Source organism: Haemaphysalis longicornis, unplaced genomic scaffold, assembly GCF_048455015.1.
Source record: "Haemaphysalis longicornis isolate Haplotype H1 unplaced genomic scaffold, Haemaphysalis longicornis Haplotype H1 scaffold_4, whole genome shotgun sequence".
NCBI lineage: Eukaryota > Metazoa > Arthropoda > Arachnida > Ixodida > Ixodidae > Haemaphysalis > Haemaphysalis longicornis.
The window spans coordinates 57,341,352-57,357,813 of NW_027526361.1; positions in this window are offsets into that span (position 1 = coordinate 57,341,352).

The window sequence follows — 16,462 nt, forward strand, 5'->3', positions numbered from 1 at the left end:
TTTAAAGAGCGGTGCATGAGATGGAACTTTTTTTTGGGTAGACGCTCTTTAATTAGTCCACAGCAGTACTCCCCTCCAGAACGAGTAGCAGTAGAAGTAATGTAGCGAGTAGGAAAGTCAGTACAAGTTCACCTTCGAAAGAAAGCAGACTGAAAGAGACAAAACTGCAGAACAAGCAGAAGAGATGATCGCTGGGCGGATGGGACAGTGTGAGGTACCGGCCGGCCTTTCTGCACATGTCATCTGCTTTATTGCTGTTTCTGCTTCCAAGACAAGGTCGATGGCTGCAGTTTCTTGCCAAGGGATTAAGTGAGCACCTTAACAGTGTTCCCTGACATATCTAACATAAACGGAACTTGTCCACTGTACTGTCCTCAAAAACTGACCACGGAACTCACTTCCTTCGCATTGATGACACGTTTGGTTGTGAAAGGCACGACAAAGAAAAGTGTAGAGCAATATCCACGTTTTGGTGCTTTTTTTACTTATTTGGTTTTACTTAATTTTGCGTAATATTTTAAATCAACGTGATTCGCCTTTTCTTTTTTGTTGTTTTCCGTGTAAACACATTAAAAAAAACTGGCGCATTTGATGCTTCGTGCTATATCTCTGCTCCGAGGGGCAACTTATGTTGCATGCAGGCCGGCAGACTTATTTTGACCAGATGGTGATATTAAACGTGGATCAAAATCTTGATACATGGACGTTCTCGATTTCCATCTACTTCAGAAAAACGTTCGTGGGGAAGGGATATCGAGGCCACTTGTGGTCAGCAGCAAACGGCTTAGCCACTGAGCAGCTCCTGCGGTCACACTTGTCAAGTGTTAACAATTTGCAGGTGTCGGACCTTTTCAACAAATTATGAAATGCAAAAAGTTTGCACACATCGGGTGTGGGCCTTCGCTGTTGCACAGTGGAGTACTCCTGCAGCCTGATTACTCCAATAAAGTCGCAGCTAGGGAAAGGCAAAGTCGTTTTGTATCCCCTGCAAGCTGCCGAGAACGACATTTCGTTTGGTCAGCTTGCACTACGCTTGCTCTTCCAGCAGCAACAGACCATTGCTACATTGGTGCTCATTTATTTACCCTGTTGTTATGTAGAGCGTGATAATGTTCAGTTGTCTGGAGGGGAAAGTGCGCGAGCGGGTACGAAGTTGATGGTATGTGAAAGAAAAATAGGCCTTAATTAATTGCATTGACTCTGCAATATCAACAACGGAGGTCGAACCGTTTCGGCATGTCCCGGCAACCGTTATTTCTTTTTTCGGTTTAGTTTTGGGTTCGGTTCGACACCCTTATGTATATATATATATATATATATATATATATATATATATATATATATATATATATATATATATATATATATATATATATATATATATATATATATATATATATATATATATATCTATATAGCGAATCAGAAAATGGGAAATGAGGAGCTCAGTGAATTAAGACAGAATAAGGGTTGGCAGTCAAGAAAACCTCGGAAAGCAAAGGGGGGAATGCGTTAGGTCATAGAAAGATGTGAAGAATTTTTTGAGTCAGAAAGAAAGTGGTGAAAAAACGCCCGCCGGGTGGGATCCGAACCCACGACCTCCAGAAAACCGGTCTGGTGCGATAACCACTACGCTACCGGCGGGGCTGTTTCCCCACCACTTTCTCGGGTATTTATGTTAGGGTTTTTTTTGTTTCCTGCACTTGAGGGTGGTAGACAGCGCCACTCGGACTACTCGGGGTGAAGGGAACCTTCTTTTTAACCACCGGGCCGTGACTCGAGTGTCTACGACATGTCGAGAGTGGTCGACCAGCGTTGAACCCTCTTAAGCTACCTTTGGCACCAAGACTGCCAGAACAGAGGCCCTCGCTATGCATGTAGCGAATCAGAAAATGGGAAATGAGGAGCTCAGTGAATTAAGACAGAATAAGGGTTGGCAGTCAAGAAAACCTCGGAAAGCAAAGGGGGGAATGCGTTAGGTCATAGAAAGATGTGAAGAATTTTTTGAGTCAGAAAGAAAGTGGTGAAAAAATGCCCGCCGGGTGGGATCCGAACCCACGACCATAAATATAGATTGCGGGAAAGAAGGGCTGTCTTAGGTTGCCGTAACAAATAGTAAAAAATGGGTATAGCTTCTAACAAAACTGTTTATTGGTCTCGACGTTTCGGTAAAATGCCGACCTTATCAAGACCTTTATATCTTGATAAAGGTCGGCATCCGACCGAAACGTCGACCAATAAACAGTTTTGTTAGAAGCTATACCCATTTTTAATATATATATATATATATATATATATATATATATATATATATATATATATATATATATATATAGCGATTCAGAAAATGGGAAATGAGGGGCTCCGTGAAATAAGGCAGAGAATAAGGGTTGGCAGTCAAGAAAACCTCGGAAAGCAAAGGGGAGGTTGTGGTGGGTCATAATGCCCGCTGGGTGGGATATATATATATATATATATATATATATATATATATATATATATATATATATATATATATATAAAGAAAAATGCGACAAGGTAGCGACCACGATTGTTGCCAACGTTTTAGCAAAGAGACTTGCCTTCGTCAGGGCAGAAGAGCCTTTGTTTGCACTGACGAAGGCAAGTATCCTTGCTGAAACGTTGGCAACAGTCATGGTCGTTACCTTGTTCGAATTTTTCTTCTCTTGTGTTCTGTACCATCTTCGAAGTTTTATTGCTGCCTATATATGTATATATATATATATATATATATATATATATATATATATATATATATATATATATATATATATATATATATATATATAGACAGAAAGAAGGGTTGGCAGTCAAGAAAACCTCGGAAAGCAAAGGGGAGGATGTGGTAGGTCACTGAAACAGATATAGAATTTTTAAAGAAAGAAAGAAAAGAAAAAATGCCCTCCAGGTGGGATCCGAACCCACGACCTCCAGAATACCGGTCTGGTGCGATGACCACTACGCTACCGGCGGGGCTATTTTCCCCTCCACTTTCTGGGGTATTTGTGTTAAGGTTTTTTTGTTTCCTGCTGTTTGGGGTGGTAGCCAGCACCACTCGGTAGCTAGCGCCACTCAGCGCCACTGGTGGCTGGCTGTCCTGTCGTAGCAATCGCTGCTGAGTCCCGCCCATATCATTCGTATTTTCGTCATCCACAGCCCGACATTCCCCCACGTATACAGAGCGTGCCCACGATGCGTGCCGCAGTGCGCGCTAACGGGGCGTTCCACGTGAATGTTTTTAGGGCCCCTAATTGTTTCCCCTATTTGACGCGGTAATCTATTACAGACTCCTATTACCCGCTGTTCTCTCTGAGAACCGGTCCCTAAGCGGTGAAAGAAAAAGCGGTCCGGCAGGACGGAATTTCTAATCGGACGTGGTCATCCTTCTTCTGGCATGGTTTGCATGGGGGCAAATGTGCACTGCCCCAGTACTTTCTTTCTCTCTCCTCCTTCCACACCACGCTTCCTTTCTCTTCCCCCTCTATACCGTAAAGAGAATCTCCGCTACACGTTTGTAACGGTCACCTTCCGGGTCGTTATTTCCAGTTTTACACCCGCGTTTACGACGTCCTCTTCGAGCTGCGATCACAGGCCGACAAAAGTCGTTAACCTGCGAGAGGAATGCGATGATTCGTGCTTTGTGTCTTTTAACGATTGGTTGTGAAGAATCGGTCGCTCCGTCTCGTTTTTTTATTCTTGCTGTTTGACTTTATACAAGCCTTTGTTTTGACAACAGCAAACCGATGTGGTATGATCAATAGCCGATTGAGAAATTCACTCGGAAGAACGGATGGATGGATTCGTCTGCAGCCAAGAAACGTGCGTGTTCATGCTTTGAACGGTAGGGTAGAAAATGTTACACAAACTGAGGCGGTGCAATCGTTGTGGGTGGGCGAAAGAACGGGTAACAGGACTGATCATTTTTACGGATTGTAGCTCGACGGTGCAAACGTTGAAAACGATGGATGTCGGGATTATTGAGGCCCTGCGAATTCAAATGAAGTATCAGTGCGTGAACCCACAGCAGCAACAGTAAATAGGGGATCCCCGGAAGCTTGAATATCTATAGCTTCGGACTCGCGGCTTGTCGGCACTTCCATTTCCCAACACAAAACGGCGATGGGGTCCGACGACTGGCCTCCGGAGACATGCGGTACCCACAATAAGGAGGTGAAGAATGGCGCCTGATATTACAGTAGATAAAATTGTTGTGGCTTATCATTTTCAAAATTCTGTCTGCCATCGAGTACCGCGTGCGGAGCGCAGAAAACAGATAGCCATTCTGGTAAAGTAACAAAGCATGAAATACACATGCCATATATTTATAACCCATTGGATTGATTGATTGATTGATTGATTGATTGATTGATTGATTGATTGATTGATTGATTGATTGATTGTAGGGTTTAACGCGCCTACGCAACGCAGGCGATTAGGCGCGCCGTAGCGGAGGGCTCCGGATTAATTTTGATCACCTGGCGATCTTTAACGTGCGCTAAAATCTCGTACGTACGGGCGTTTTTGCTTTTAGCCTCCATCAGATAAGCGGCCGCCGAGGCCGGGAATCAAACCCGCGACCTTGTGCTCACGTAAGCTATTGAATTACTTTCTAAGAATTGTCTTTAGATGTGTGCACGTTTCCTGTTTTTGTTTTAATTCAGACTATTGAGGCGTTTTATGCGAGTAAATAACCCTACCTCTCAGGGAACAAATTCTTCATCGTCATCGTCGTCGTCATCGTCATCATCATCAGCAGCATCATCAGCCCATTTGCAGATTTGAAAGGAGAACACCACCCACACCTCACATGGCACTAAACGTGCACGATGCATAAACACATGAGAAGAATACAAACAAACACACACATCCCAACGCACCGTGACAAACCAAGTCTGGCGCTTGTGTTCCCGGACAGATTTAGTGAGGGCTGTTATAAATGTAACAAAAAAGCCACCATTTTCCGCACCGTATGCAACTTCCCAGGTATACGGCACACCGATAACAATACCACACCTCATTCCCTAGAAATATGGGAGGCGATTCCGGCCAGCGAAGCCTTGGAAGACCAGATCCAGCTGATCGACAGGGTCTGGGCCGGGCCATAAGCTTCTCGGGCCCTGGAAAGAAGACTCCACCAAAGTTTCTCCCTGTAATCCCTTCCCGAACCTCAATAACGATTTACTGAACTGAACTGTACACTGATAAGGGCTCGCCCTTGTTCTTCCGGCCATCCCTGTTCATTTTTTGCCTCAGAATTTTCTGATTTCACCCCGCCATCGAGTTAGCGGTCTTCCCTTGCTTCTAGCCCCGCGTCTATCAATAGCCGCTCTGTTGTCATGAAGGTCCACCGGTTGCAAGTTCCCCGCGTAACATGCCCAGCCCAATTGCACTTCTTACTCTTAATCGGAGCTCAATTAGAAAGCACCCACCACGGTGGCTCAGTGGTTAAGGCGTTGTGCTGCTGAGCCCAAGGACGCGGGTTCGATTTTTAGCCGCGGCGGCCGTTTTTCTGGTGGAGGCTAAAAGCGAAAACGCCTCTGTGTCGAGAATTCTGTGCACGTTCAAGGTACCAAGTTAGTCAAAATTAATCCGGAGGCTCCACTACGGCGCGCCTCATCGCCTATGTAGCGTCGGCGCCTTAAAGGAGCCATGAAGAGAAAATACAACTTCGTTTAATTTGAAAGAACTAGGATTCAGTATCTCACTCAGCTCCATTACAGCCACAAAAGATGTTTTTTAACGAAAAAAAAGCAAGAAGTATTTAAAAACGTCCAAATTTAGCGCCACAGTGACGTGTATGAGCAAGAATGACGTCATACGGGCCAACAATAAAACATAATTTTCAGTGCGTTAACTGCACGTTAGCATTCAAGTGATGCGGTCAAATGGAACTAGAGGCCCCATTACAGACGTCTAGTCATGTGTCCTCACGACAGGTCAGTTAGGCGGCCGCCAATCGCACAAACAAGGTTCCGTGACGTCATAGAAAAGTTGCGGGAAATTGGCTAGGGGGTCGCGACTGCTTCACACGTTTTCTTTAATATCTCCGTTATTTATTCGAATATTGCGATGATATTGGTATCATTGTTATCGGGACTAAGCCGTCTTTTTAATAAACCCGACTTGTATTTTGTCATCATGGCTCCTTTAAACGCCATAATCGGTCAATCAATTAGAAAGCAAAATATGAAACGAGAATTCCCCCGTCTTCGTTTGTTTCGGGGCAAACTAAGTACAAAAGCGGTAGAGGAGACCCAGCAAAGCTTGGCAGAACAGTGCGCAGCCAGGCAGGCGCACGATATGCAATGCTTGGGACTCCCTAAGCGAGCGAGTAACACCATAATACACGCATCGCCCATTACGTAAACACTAGAAGGAATAGCTTTATTGTCAAAGGGGGCATGAATGCCCTGGCGGGGAAGGAGGGGGACCCGGAAGGAGTGAGGGAATAATAAAAAAATTACGCCCACCTCCCCTCGCGAGAACCCTGGTGTGATGCGACGCTGAAGGGGGTTCCATTGTGCGTTTCCGTTGGGTCGATTACTCGAATTGCGTGAGCAATCGTCGGGTAATGCGAGAGAGAGGAGAGAGCAAGCGTAGCGCGGACGCCCGTCGACTGAGAGATCGGCCGGAGCGCGGCACTCATATGCGCAGCGCGCCCGAAGGAGAGGAGACCGCGGAGAGAGAGGGCGCTGCACATGCGCACAGCGCGCTTGCGCCGCGCGCAGCGCCGCCCACCGGGGGAGTGAGAGAGCGCGCCGGACTGCGCGCGCCACAGATGTTGGGGGAGAGGGCGCGCTATCACGGCGAGAGGAGAGGGGGTGAGCGGAGGAGAGACGCAGCTGTGCGGACGCGGACGCGGACGACGACGACGACGACGGACGCAGGACAGGGCCGCCGGCAAAAGATGCTCCTCTCGCCGTCGCATCTAAAAAGATGTCACTGTTCAAGGTTCAGTCGCTTGAAATGTTGGATAGCATTTTAAAGTATATGGTTCCGTGAAGATATAGTTTGTAGATTTTGTGAAGAAATATGTGCTACGCATATAACAGGAGTCGGTCCAGATTATCACACCAACTTGTAGGGACAACTGGTTGGCGAATATTCAATTATTTTCTCTAGCGCTGAGGGGTCTGCTCGAAAGCTTTGGAAATGCGGTTCTTCATCTGCAGGCGTGGAACCGCGTTCCAACAGCGGCTCGCGACCTACCGTGAAGTGGGCACAGTGCCATACCAAATAATTTAGGTTAGATATATGCACGTCTCGCCACAATACGGGCAGCGTTAGATGGTGCGAGCTGGCGCCGTGGGTCCACTTATGTACCACGTGAGGGGTTAGCATAGATCATAATCACCTCCCCCGAGCGTGTGAGCGTCTTGAGCGGGCCAAGTACGCCCACTGCGGTACCGAAACAAACGCGGCCGCTTAGCACATTGAATTTACAAAACTTTGGATCCATTAAAAAATATTCAAGGAGTCTTAGGAAAAAACTCACTTCCGTGTTTGCCTCTCCGCAATGATCTGCTTCCTCCTCGTATTTTTCGTCTGCAACAACCGAGGACAGATATTGAGAAGTCACTCTCAGTGCTGCAGCGCAAATGAAGCTGAACTGCTCGGCTCATTTGTTTGAGCGAAATTTCACGCTCGTTCATCGGCGTGGGATGTACGTGCCCTTGGGTGACGGGACCGCACCACCGTCCGTGAGGGAATAAAAATTAAGGCGAACTACGCCCGCGCACGCCCACTGGCCGTAAGCAGAATGGTCCGAGCCTGAGCGCACGTGTGTGAACTAAGGGGCGTTCACATGCGTAAAAGCAGTGATCGCCGAAAATGTCAAAGACCGTTAAACCTGGTCGCAGCTAGAGAGCGCTTCCTCCTCCCGGCGTTCGCACCTTAGAGGGCCGCATCCGTGGACCATGACGGAAGCGACGGAATGCCATCCTCTCTGCACACACCACGCAGTTTTAAGTAACGACGTTGTTTGCTCATTGGACACGCACAATTTCCCGTTAGGGTTCTTAGAGTTGTTAGCCTTGCTGTGAGCCTGGTGTATATATGCAGAATGTATATATTTTCAGTTTTAACGCTTCTAGCTTCGGCTGCTACACCGTACGCCACTCTGGTAGCAACTGTCAGTCAGACTGAAACCACTCTGCTTCTCTCTCCCTCTTACGCGCAAGCACCCACGTGCGCGCACATGCGCGCGCGAACACGCCTTTCAGAATTTATTTACTGTAAGGATCTAGGAATCCTAATCTGCGGACGCCTGTGATGTAATAGCAAGTAATTCTCCAACGCGCTAAGCGATAACCAACAACTTAAATGCAGGCGACCTTGTGAAGACGTTGTGTAACAAGTTGTTACGACGATGAGTGTGCCATTTGTTTGACCTAGCACCATATAGTCTATCTTATATGTCTATTTTCTTTCAATCTGTGTTGTCATCGACAATATAGCAGGAGTAACGTAAACGTTAAAAATTACGATTGCCGACAAAAAGCTTTGACATCCGCTCATTTTGCTCTTGTTAAAGGGAGCCTGCAACACTTTCAATAAGCGCTTTTACTCTTTCCTTCGCATCTGGGAACACTGCGAAAGCTACAGTTATCGCCAGCACGGAGCGGCACTGCGTGATTTGCTTGTCGCACCAGATACGCCTTCCATTTCTGCTTTGTTTTTGTGGCTTTACTACTTTTAAAGTTGCTATCGAAAGCGTTCATTGCTGCAACGGAAGGAAAACCGGTAAACAGCCGCTACATGGCCTCAATGACGCAATTCGAGCCGTCGAAAAACGTCAAGGCCGGAAAAGAGAGAAAAAATCTTTTCAGTGATTTTACAAGTTATCTGATGGTTTACAAGTTATCGGAAAACTTTACAAGTTTTCGCTGAGATACTTTGCGACCCCCTAATCCAAGTACTGGGTGTGTTAGGTGACTACGTTCTGAAAGCATTTAGGATATCAAAAAAAGTTAAAAAAAGTGTTGCAGGGTCCCTTTAAGGGCCATAGAGCAAGTGAAAAGCGTAAATAAACTATGTAGATTTTGTCTTTCGTAGGCTACCTGCAATTGCGACTATTTCATGAGGGTTGCAAGGCGCTTGAAGATGTCTTATTTTCGACTGGTATTAAACGTCGTGTATAGAAGCAGCAACTGACATAAACCTAGTGCATTCCGTTCATATTTTGATTGTTAGGTACCGCAGCCGGCATCAGCATTTCGAGAAGTTCTAAAAATGAAACGCTGCACCAAACCTCTCGTTAGTGACGTCCCATAGAGGGCCACCAGTTTTAGCGTTCGTTTTGCGAAAACGCGCGGAGAAGCCATACAGAAATTTTCCATTAATGCTAATTTATTACTCTTCCCAACCAATCTCAAGTGGCCAATTATAATGTGCACCGGGCCACCGCCAAGTATGCACAGCCGGTCGGGCTAAACGAGAGTACACTGTATCTGCGTGCTTCTTGCATGCACGGGGTAAGGGGAGGGGAAGAGTCTATTTCTTAATCGGTTGCCGCTCAGAATGCGGGGAGGTGGACGTCACTAAAAATGTTTTCTTTTTTATTCGGACTTATAATTTTCTGGTGTAACACGTTTATTCACAAGGTTATCTTGGTACCTACACCCTAGAAGTCCCCGTACGTCGTCTTCCCCACAGGGTTACACAATCACCAGTTGAAGTTACCGACATATGATCTGACTAAAAAAAGTGCATGTGCGCAGGAGTAATGCGCAAGGCGTGAATGCCGTTTTGCATTGCGCAATGCCTCTGCCCAGATGCCCCTTTTCACTCAACTTGAATGCTAGGCCACGTCGTTCGTCGAATTTGCACACCAGATTGGTCATTCTGGAGAATTGCGGTGCAGACGCCCTAGGGTACTTCTTAGAGTGTAGGCCCAAATATTTCAATTTGACAACAAACGCTCGCGATGAGGTCCGCACCAGCAAACATATACGCGCCGAGAGCCTCTAAAGGATGCTTTGCTGCAGGGATTTGTACACTGAGGGGAAGCAAACGTTTTTAAGGAGTACGCTGTATTATTATGCTGAATGTACCCACCACGCTGAAATATCCATTACAATTGTTACGCTGAATTTAGGCCAAAACCATAGTTTCATGAGAGAATTTTATTAGTAAATCAGGTCTGTGGCGGCTGTGTCACTCGTTGGCGGCTGTGTCACTCGTATATTGGCGGCTGTGTCACTCGTGAATGTTTCAAAACACTAATTACCAAAAACAGCCGAGCATTACAGCTGTCGCTTGCTATCCAATTTCGTTGCACACGGCAACTGCCCTGGACCACTTCCTAATTTTTTGGTCACATGCATCAGTGTTGCGGAGATACCACTCTGGAATTGGAATGACTCCGGATACATTCCACTTTTGAGCGATCACGGAATGAAATGGGAGCAGAATGGTGACAACGCTTGGAAGAATGGAATGGAAATGGAATAGGAATGGAATGAAGCGCCTTTTTCCCGGAATGGAATGGACCGAGTTTTTAGACTAGCTGTGTGAATATTCAGCTGCGACCTACAGCCAGGCTGGCTCTTGAACCAGCATCACTGCCAACAAAGCGGCAAATCGCTGCCTTCAGTTTCTTGGGCGCTGATGTGAATCCGTGATGAAAGTGGTGAGTGTGTGTTCACGTGCGAGTTCACTGGTGTGCAGCTTCCACTCCAGGGTCGTAAGTGGAATTTCGTTCCCGACTTCAAGCTTTCTTTTCTCGAAAATTCCTTTTCTTTCTTTTTGCTTTTGCCAAACTTGATTTGTTTCTCAGTTTTATTGTCTGTGCTCCCGCTCAATCATCTCCGCTCAATCATCTCCGGGGCCGTTGCGCAAGTCTGGGAGAAGAGTCTCTCCCTCTGGTCCGCAGGCTTTCTTCTCCACGGGTGCCCGAAAAATGGTCTAGGTTCAATCCCGGTGGCTGTAGTGACAAGCGACGGTACTGTCGTCCGACTCAACAAAATCAAACTAATGCCGGTGAACTTGTGGTTGGCTTCTGAAGGGTATAAGGAGATAATGGATGTGAGGCTCTGTTTGGGATTGTGTGCCGCTCGGCAGACACCCCAAGCCTTGCAGAACTGCTAAAATTCACGTCGTTCAGCCAGGTAGAGGTTAGAACATTCATTCCTGCGCACCTCGCCTGTGTGAAAATGTTACGTCAAAGGTACGTCAGGAAATATCTGCGGGTGGCGTATATAGTCCCTGTTTACCGCTGCAACCGCACCCAGGGTAGCTCTCGGATCGTTGGTTAATCAGTGATCATCACCGCTCTGAGCACGCGCTGCACATTGGAACTGAAGGTTTCAGGACAATCAACAGGCAAAATGAGGGTAATGTCTAAGAGGGGGCGGCGTTCGTATAGTGAATGCCAAACTACGTTGTTTCGTGAGTGACGCTGGCCTACTGTCCCTCGCGTTCACATGGTAGCCTTTCTTCTCAGTGTTCTAGATGCACTCGAAAGCGTTAAGCTCACGATTACGAGTACATGTAGATGTGACCACGGTACGTACGACGTGAGTGAGTTATTTATGGCAGTATAATGATGCTGGTGTGTTGATACGCGAAGCGCTAGCAAGGTAACACGCGGCAAACTGTGCAAAACGAAAGAAGCAGACGGCAACGTTTTTTTCCCATAGCGTCGCGAACATGCTGATCCTGCAAATGCTACGATAGGTACCTGGAATACTAGCCATTTGTGAATTGCACGGGTGGTTGTTCTGCACGAGATGTCATCAAGCTGCTACCACCGCTTGATTTAGTGACGTGTACGCATATTTTTGCTGTTCTCAACGTGTCTTATAACGTCAGCTTTGTGGTCCCTTCGTAGGTAACTAGATACAACCACCATAGGTCGTTTTTACGTTGAGGAATTTTTGGAATGAAATGGGACTTTCCGACCATTCCAGGAGTGGGAATAAACGAAATTTTGGCATTCTGAGGAATCGAAAGAAATGAAACTGCCGAAAGTTGAATTCCTCAGAATGGAATTACAACTTGCCCATTCTGAAACACTGACATGCAAATGTGATTGATGTAAACAGCTACATAAATTTTATTTAGTGAGAACAATCACTGGATGCAATACTAATAAACCAGTAGTGGGTAGAGGAATGCCGAAGGCGACATGTAATGCGGTTTTCGGAGACTCAGCTATTGTGCAGTCATTTTAATTCATGATTTTGGTCATGCCGACTATGACTGGGATGAAATTTCTGCGGATGTTTTCATCTACTAGAAATTACATCATTCGGCAATAAAAAATATTCTTCTGGTTTCATCCCTCCCCTCCTTTCTCAGCTACTCATGCACGCACACGCGCACACACGCAAACTGACATCGTCAGCGTATCTGTGTGTGCGTGTGCGCGTGTGTGTGCGTGTGTCCAGTTATTCCAAACTACGTTACTTTGACGATGGAAGCGTATGTTTAGAAGCATATAGTTTGTTCGAGATGTTGTGTAAGCATCTCGCAAATAAAAATGAGCGATTGTAGTGCGTCCTGCAATGATAAAAGAGGTTTTGCGTAATCTCACTAATATTTCCATTGCACTTTCCAGAGACGTTCGTATACGAAAACGAAAAAACACCTTCCTTGCGCTGGAGCTTCTATTTCGCAGTTGGTTTTAAATTTACTCTGTTGTGGTGACTTCTATCAGCCAGTAGACTGTATACAATTCGCCAGTTTTTCATGAACAGTACCAAGTGCAAGTGCGTAAATAACAAAATTTTCGTTCCTCATTTGTTCTTGTAAACTTCAAATTGCAAATTCGAACACTTGAATCATATCTTGCTTAATTAAAAGATTTGGCTCGTCCTTGTTGGTTAGCTGCCGTTCTGTAGCAGAAAGCTGCTTGAGCGTATTCCGAGAGATTCAGCAAAGCTGCCTGTCCCTTCTGCTTCATTGAAGGTTCTGTCTTCTTTTCCTTCTCTCTTCTCTATCTCTCTCTTTCTCAGCTTTAATTTGGCATTATAAGGGTGAACGTTCGATAAAAAAGCCATGGTTGATTCCTCTGTCATAGGAATCGGTAAAACACGAAAGTGACAGCGAAATCTGCAGCTGAGCATTATTTGCGGGTCGGCGGCTGTCTTGTGGGTGTGCTTGACGAGCGACGTCCTGCTGGCCGGTCGCTTCGGCAAAGGTGTACTGGCGTCATTTCCGTGACGGATATGACGTCAGTGAAATCTTGGTGTATCGCGGCATAAAACACTTTCGTGTTAAAATATAAAACCAGAAAACGAACCCCAAGTATAACGTACTCTTTAGTACTGAAGGTTGCTTCCCCGCAAGAAGACCCCGTATGCAAGGGTGCACCCTTTACAGACCGCGTGCTTTGTTGTACTGGCGTAACTTCAGTGACGGATATGACGACAGGGAAATCTTCGTGTATCCAGGAATAAAATGCTTTCGTGTTAAAAATATGTTTTTTTTCTATTTGAACAAACGTGCATGTTGCGAACGGTGCAACGTTGTGTAAAAAGGCTACTCCATGTAATAGCCGCACAACGGCACAATATTTTATAGCCTGATCACTGAGCGAAATTATGAAGTGCGACTACGTATTTGCCTATTTACCACATTCTTGCCACGTGTACTAAGCATCCGTAAGCGAAGCAGTGCAGGAAGTAACGAATACATATAACGTATCAGATGAAATCAATGAAGTTGAATATTGCGCTCACGTAGTTGCAGTAACGTGAAGAAAGTTCAAGTATCTCTAAATGGCCGACATGCGCTATTTTCAATAACGTAGACAAACGACAAGAAAAAGAAAGAAAGCTTTAAAACTCATCGTGAGCACCCAACAGCGTAAACAAGACGCGCCTTTTGCATGCTGCAACAGTGTTTCCTGAACCCCAGCGTCCTCAACCTTTCCATGAATAGCGGGGCAAACGTTTCAATCACTTGTTTAACTTTGTTTCAGTGTTGGAACCAAGTTGCCATCGTTTGAGTCCGACTGCGGTAATTTAAAACGAGGTCAGCGGCAGCGAGTTATAATCTTCTTTTCACCATTTATCTCCCTTTCTCTCTTGTTTTTTACGCTGAGAGAGAACTGAGCGAGTAGAGCGTTAGACGCGCAAAATTCATCATGCGCTCGGATGGGATTGTGGCTGGAAGCGGTTTACCTTCACACCGCTTCGATTCAACCATGCAGGTCGCAGTTATAATGAAATTCAAATTGAATCATTCTCTCACACACCCTCGGGAAAATAAAGTGCACAAGAAAGCCCACGAAGAACATTGTAATCACTCCCACGTCAGCACTCGTCGTCAATCATTTAACCACATATGATTTGAACCTGAGCAATTCTTGTCTTTACTGGCTTCATGCCGAGTCCATCTCTCACTGAAGTCGTCATATTTTCACGCATAGATGCTGCCTCATTTCGAAGGTCGTTAGACTTCATAGGGAGCGAGCATATCACGGTGTTTCCTGTCATTCTTACCGAGCCAGCGCAGTGCACAATAGTCGTTCAGGAAGTGAAACCGGTCAGCGCATTGCGACTTGCGATTCTCAGCCTTGCAGGTTGCATGCGAGGAGAACGGCATAGTCGATATCCCACCGAATCGTAAGAGAACAGAAAACGGCAACATCGCATGTATAAGCACTTCGCAGCGTGAATGCGTTACCTACTAAGTTATGAAGGCACCGATGCGGAGGCACCGACAGCAAGATATTCAAGGCTAATCCCACCGACAGTTACTACGCAACAGCAACGGTGGTGGCGACGACGACGATTGATAACGACAACGGCAACGACAACGACAACGACAACGACAACGACAACGACAACGACAACGACAACGACAACGGCAACAACGACAATGACAACGACAACGACAATGACAACGACAATGACAACGACAATGGCAACGACAACAGCAACAACGACAACGACGACGACGACGACGACGACGACGACAGCAACAACAGACAGGCGCGTTTTTCAATCGATTGCGCTAAGCATAGAACAATAATTTACACAGTACAGAGAAACGTATTAGAAGCCCCAAAAAACTGTAGAGGTGAATTCAGTCGGGAGGCGGTTTTTATATGTGTTTACCTCCCGTGAGGAAAGAGAAGCGAGGGCGAACTAGGAAGAGAAGCCCAGCTAAATGAAGAGTACTGTAGAAATGCTCATAATTAACTTCCAGGCGGGATGCCATTTTCAAATCCCCGTAATGCCTACGTAAGGCTTAATAAAACTGACCTGAAGGTAGAGGTTCTAAATATTTTAAAAATAATATTAATCGATCATAGGGTCACCTAGAAAAGCTTTTGGCGGATAAGGATAAATTGAGCTTGGTCACAACTTACGACAAAAAAAAAAAAAAAACAGCGTGAAAACGGACGGGACAACAGACAGGAAGGTGAACAACACAAGCGCTGACTCTCAACTGAATGGAGGTTTACTAGAAAGACGAATTAATTTATACATAAAATGCGCACTTGCGTTTGCGAACTGAAAACCCAGGAAGGCACGCAAGGAAAGCATTGCGCAAACAAAAACATGAAAGAAGGCACATGCGCGCATACAGGACGGCAATTCATTCAAATATGGAGCTGATTATACATGATTCCTTTTCGGTGAGTGTGATGGATGTGGAACTAACGCGTTTAGTTCCACGTCCATCACACTGATCATACATGATTCCTTCTCGTGGAGTGTGATGAACGTGGAACTAAACGCGTTAGTTCCACGTACATCACACTCACCGAAAAGGAATAACGTATAATCAGCTCCATGCTTGATTGAATTGCCGGCCTGTATGCGCCCATGGGCCTTCTTTCGTGTTTCTTCGTTTATTTCTTTCCTTGCGTGCCTTACTCGGTTTTCAGTGCGCAAACGCATGTTCACATTTCATGTATAAATTCATTCGTCTTTCTAATAAACCTTCAGTCGAGAGTCAGCGCTTGTGTTGTGCGCCTTCCTTTCTGTTGTCCCGTTTGTTTGCACGCTGTTTTTTTCGTAATATATGCTTTACCAACTAGCCCGCCTGTCAGTTCTGCGTGGCCACAGCGCCTGGAGCGACGTCACACCTGCATGCTGTGATTGGCTAACTTCGAGCCATTCGAAGCAGTGTCCAACCGCAACAACGGACGCTTGCATACACAAAGTTTTCGGTATATGGCTCTTAATTCGCATAGGTTTACTAGTAAGAACTACACGCTACTTGATGCGGCTCTGCCTGCTGTGCGTTTACGCTGCCTCATCCAGCTGATCCGTGCCAGACAGGGTGGCGGTCAGTGAAGACCTTGCCCTGTGCGTGAACCATTTAGTTAACTTGCCCCCAAGCGCATTTCCTTTACGACGTACTTAAGTGCTACGAAGTTCGCACGCACATTACTGCCACATCAGCGCAATGGATGTTGGGCCATCTAGGGTAGACCATCACGGTTTAATTACGTTGACCATGTAATATTTGTTTGCGATACTAA